The sequence below is a fragment of the Centrocercus urophasianus genome, unplaced genomic scaffold (genome assembly GCF_019232065.1).
Source record: "Centrocercus urophasianus isolate 14NV4802_14NV808 unplaced genomic scaffold, USGS_Curo_1.0 seq_10, whole genome shotgun sequence".
In the NCBI taxonomy this organism is placed as follows: domain Eukaryota; kingdom Metazoa; phylum Chordata; class Aves; order Galliformes; family Phasianidae; genus Centrocercus; species Centrocercus urophasianus.
In genome coordinates, this window is record NW_024884142.1 from 100,491,956 (window position 1) to 100,496,947 (window position 4,992).

Consider the following 4,992-nt stretch of genomic DNA (forward strand, 5'->3'; position numbering starts at 1 on the left):
CTCAGAGGTCTTTTCCAACCTGAATGATTTCATGATTCAATGATTCTGTGATTCAATTTTCTTGGTATTCATTGCTGAGAGTTCAAAATAAAGAAGGCACATGTGGTAGGCCAGTACATTTTCAAAAGAGCAGTCTTTCTTGGAAGCAGGTGAGAGATCTCTACTAAATGATGTTCAAGATTTTGATCTCAGAAGAGGAATTCTTCTGATGCACGAGCACATGAGCTGCATTGACACCTTCTAGTACATAGAACTCAAAGTGCTCCACAAGGGTTCTTCTGAAAGGGAAAGGAACTTATATGTCACTGAAGTGTTCTGTATTACTTGCTCCTCATTAAATGTCAGACTTTTGGGGAAAACATTTAGTCTGTAATCAAATGTGCGTGTCCAGGTTGTACGTGCAAGCCTGCAGCAGCTCTCATTTTGCTAGCTAAGCCCTAACAGCAGGATAGCCCTGGTAGTGCACAGCTTGGTGTGCTGTGAGTGCTACTCTGCTTTGCAGGGCGGTTTTGTGCATTGCCCTTGGGCCCCCACTGCTGCAGCCAAGCTATTATTGGTGCCTGAGCTGGCTGGCGTAAGCCTACTTTGTGTCTGTCTGTGCAGCTTCAGGCATACCTTTGTCTGCAGTTGTAGACATTCTCTGTGATAGGGTTTCTGCCGTGTGGAGCCTGCAGGTCATGCAAGTAGGTCCCAAGACACTTATTCTATTTGTTAATGTACTGACTCAAACACAATGGAAATATCTGCAGGGATGTTGTGGTACTCTGGCCCTGTGCCTCCACCAGTTCTTGCTAATGCTTCCTGTTCCTCCCCAACGCTGCAGGCCCAGCACCAGGACTCCTGCCAGGACTCCTCCTGGACGCTGAAGATTGCTGTGATGCTGGCACAGAGTGCAGGAAGGCCATCTTCCCTTCACGCCGTCAGCATTTCCACCGCTGACTTTGGTGGCGTGGGAAGCAGAGAGCAACTGGTGAAGGCCAAGGCAAAGGTCTGTGTAAGTGCTATATGCTTGGGTAGTTTTACAGGGATTGAAGTATTGCGCATATGGCAGAGCAGGCCCTAAGCACATTGGAGGCTTGAGGTAGAGAAAATGGTGATGATGGCATCTGGGTGAGGGGAGTAGCTGGTCAGCCGTTCAGGCCCAGCACGTAGTCCAGGATCACAGAATCACAGAATGGTCTGAGCTGCAGGGGACCCCAAAGGCCATGCATTCCAACCCCTGCAGTGCATAGGGACACCCACAGCTCCAGCAGTGCTCACAGCCCGTCCAGCCTGACCTTGGCTGTGTGCAGGGATGGGGCACCTCCATCTCTCTGGGCAGCCTGTGCCACTGCCTCACTGCAGAAGATATAGTTTTGTGAAGAAATGTGTGCAGTGGAGAAGCCATTGTGCTGCTAAACAGGCTGTGCACGCAGTGAGGAAGTGATTTTTTTTCCTTTAAGTAAATTATTGCCCATCTTTGATTTTCCTTTCACGGTCTTGGCCAAGTCTGCCAAAGTCAGACAAAGCACGAGTCTAGATCTGTGCCTTTGAGCTTCATGATGGATATAAAACAGGGCACTTTGGGTGGAGGAAAGGTGTGCCTTGTGTGAGGAACGTCTTCCTCCTCAGTCACTGCGAACCTGTGTGACTGGAATCCAGGTAACACTTTTCTGACAACGTACTGCTTTTCAATGGTAGAGCTGGGAACATTTTGTCGCAGGGTTCATTTCTCTGTGTGTATTTCTTCTGTCTTTTTTGGTACCTGTCACCAACCTCAAGCAGAATTTTTCTAGTTTTAGTGTTGCCTTCCCAGTTATGGCTCTCTCAATATGTGATCTTGATCTGCAGGTTTTGTTTCCATTTGAGATACCTAACTTCAAACTCGGTTCCCACAAAGATACGACCGAAATGCTCTAAATCCTGAAGAGAGTAACAATCCACACAAAGCCCTTTCAGTTTGTTTCCAGCAGTGTGCTAGGTTATCTAAGGTGTAAGCTGCTTCAGGATAATCTCTCAGAGATTTTGGAATGTGTTTACTTTGACACACCCCCAGAGTGTCCTCCTCTCAGTGGAGGTGTTAATGTGTGTGATTGGTTTCTGTGGGGACAGAGTCTGACAGTGCTGTTGAGCATAGCAGAGTAGTAAATTTGCAAAAGAAAAAAGAAAAGATGTGATATTTCTCCATTTTCATGTGAAGTGGTGGGGTCACTGTCCCTGGAGGTGCTCAGGAACCATGGAGGTGTGGCACAGAGGTCAGTGGACATGGTGGGTAGGCTGGATGACCTTAAAGATGTTTTCCAGCCTTAATATTCTGATTCATTTGCAATAAATCCGTAGCTCTATGGACAAAATGCACAAGAAAGAGAATCCCCAGGCTTCCAAATCAAGGCTAACTACAAAGTAATGGGCAGAAAGGGAGTGACTTCACTTAACATTGCTTTGCTGACCCTTTCTACTTCATTTAATAATGGTTTCTAACAGTGTCACTCTTTCTATTCCTTTCAGTTTGATTAAAGGAAGGAGAGAGAGTGGCCACCAGTGAACAATTTGTCTGAGTTCACTTTCTGGAGTTAGGAGGTGCTGGCATTTTCACTTGTAAGTATTCCCACTTTGTCTCAGCTTCATAGGTTATGGCTTTCTAACTGTGCAAGCAGAATATTCATGCTGAAAATACTGACTAATATTTGCTGGCATTTTTTAACGAGAATAACATTCTCTCTGTCAAACCCAGAGATGCTGATTTCAGCTATCACTGGTAATCACATTTGGGGCTGCCACATTCTTTACAAAATGTGGGCACTTCTAAAGGGAGAAAGTGACTGTAAGTAACTGGGATGACTGGTTGGAGCCCACAGTATCCCTGCTATTCTGGTTTCTGCTTCTTCAGGCATTCATTCCTACCCGGTTATTTCCATGATAATCAATGGCCCACCCATTTTTGAGCTATGTGGGTTAAGACAGACAGAATCTTTAAATGCACTGAACATTCTCGCTCATTCCCATCTATTATGATCTTTTTTTTCTTGCCTACCTGTATGAGAGATATTAATAGTTGAGTGGAAGATGTATTTTTCTGATGTTTCTTAACATCCAAGGGGTCAAACAATTTTGTATTTGTAATTATTATGTGTACATCATTGGGTTCTCTGAATTCCTGCTGCTGATGGCTGAAGTAAAAGCTACATTCATGCTGGATCAAAACTCAGCTGAGCGTTATCCTTCCAAGCCCAAAGCATTGTAGAGCACGTACACGCAGGCACTTGCTAGTTTTCTGTCCATAGCCAAGTTATCCAGCTTTTTTCCAAGAGCAGAAGCCTTCCTGGGTTAATGGAAATTCTGATCTGTGAAATATTTTGAGATACAGTCCACGTAATTCGAAGAGTAGGATTTTTCATGTTCCTTGGGGCAGATTCAATGAGCATTTTGCTCAGGAGCAGCGCAGATCCTGTCTCACTACCACTGGTGGGGGCATTCAGGAAGGTCTGGACAAGGTGTTTTCATTTTTTTTCTTTGTGTATCGAAATTCCTCAAGTGTCTGAAGTGGTTGACTTGTCCTTTGTTACAGTGGTGGATGAGAAATACTTGTGGCAGAATTATTAAGGTTGTTAGATGAACAAAGGCTCATTTTATGTTTTCACTACCACTGCCAAACTGCTGTGTTCTCACTGCATAGAAGCAGGTACCTCCTAGTATTTGCCTAGAAACCTTGATCGTGAGCTCTGATCCTCCAAGATGTTGCACAAGCAAAGAACACAAACGTGGCCGATTTTCAACACTTGCACAAGTTGACTGAGCTGCTCTGTTCCCAGCACTAGGTACAGAACACCACAGTCAGCAGACATGGGTGTGACTCTGGTCAAAACTCGTGTAGGTTTGACAATGGTAGGATATTTTCAAGGGAATAGGGATTTTTTCCCAAGTTGAAAGGACTTGAGAACATGAGAAGGTGTGAGGTTACGTACGGTTGGCAAGCTAATGGTAGGACCAAAGTGAGATGGTGGGAGTCTGCATGAGAGCATCACATGAGGGGCAAATAAAGGGGGAAAGCCCAGCTGAGCAGGGTGTTCAGGGCAGTGAGCTGCATGACAAACGTGGCAGGCTTGCTTGATAGTAGGTTAGAGGCTCTCCCTTTTGTATGCTTTGAAGGAATGGCTGGCTGGAAAGACAGGCTAAGATTTTCACTGGGGTAAGATAACTCCCAAATGGAGAGGTAGATCCCAAATGGACAGGCTCTTTCTGAATACATGTGTTACGTGTTTTAGTTTTATGGGCTGGGTTCGCCTTGCTGTGAATACAGAGGGAATGATGACAGTTACTGACTGGCTGGGGAACTGGGTGCAAGGAGGGGACCGGGGGAAGGCAGCCCTGGAAACGGAGGGAGAGAAAATCATCCCAAAGAGCAGGGCTGATAACGCTGTCACGATGGAAACAAAGCAGTATTCCAGAGACCAGGCCAGGAAGTGGATGTCACGAACCTTGGCTGAGCGTCGGAGCCAGATAAGGGAAAGCCGAGGGTGGGCTCGGGGCGGGGGGCTGCAAGCAGCACTGAGGGAGCCAGGAGGAAAGAGGGAAGGAGGAAAGGGCGGCGGGGGACGGGGGTGGGCCGAGGCCGCACGGAGAAGGGCAGAGGGGAAGCGCGGCACAGGACTGGAGATCCAGGGATCGGGCGCGGCTGTTTGCGTGGGAAGGCGGCGGGGCCGACGCAGGGGATGGATCCGCAGCGGAGGAAGCGAGAGCCGGGCCGGGCTTCCCACGGGGAATGACAGAGCAGCGGGAGCGCGGCGCCGGAGGAAGCGGATGCCAGGGGAGAGCCAACATCGTCTCCGCGATAGGACAGAGCGGCGAGGGGGAGGAGGAGGAGCGTGAAGCCCAGGGCGAGGGAGCCTCCAGATAACCGTAAGGAGAACGGCGAGGGCCGGAGCCGCGTCGGGGCCACCTGCCGGCTCCGCAGCGCTGCCGCTCAGCGCCTCCGCAGGGCCGGGACCGCGCCTCGGCGCCGCCCCACCGCCC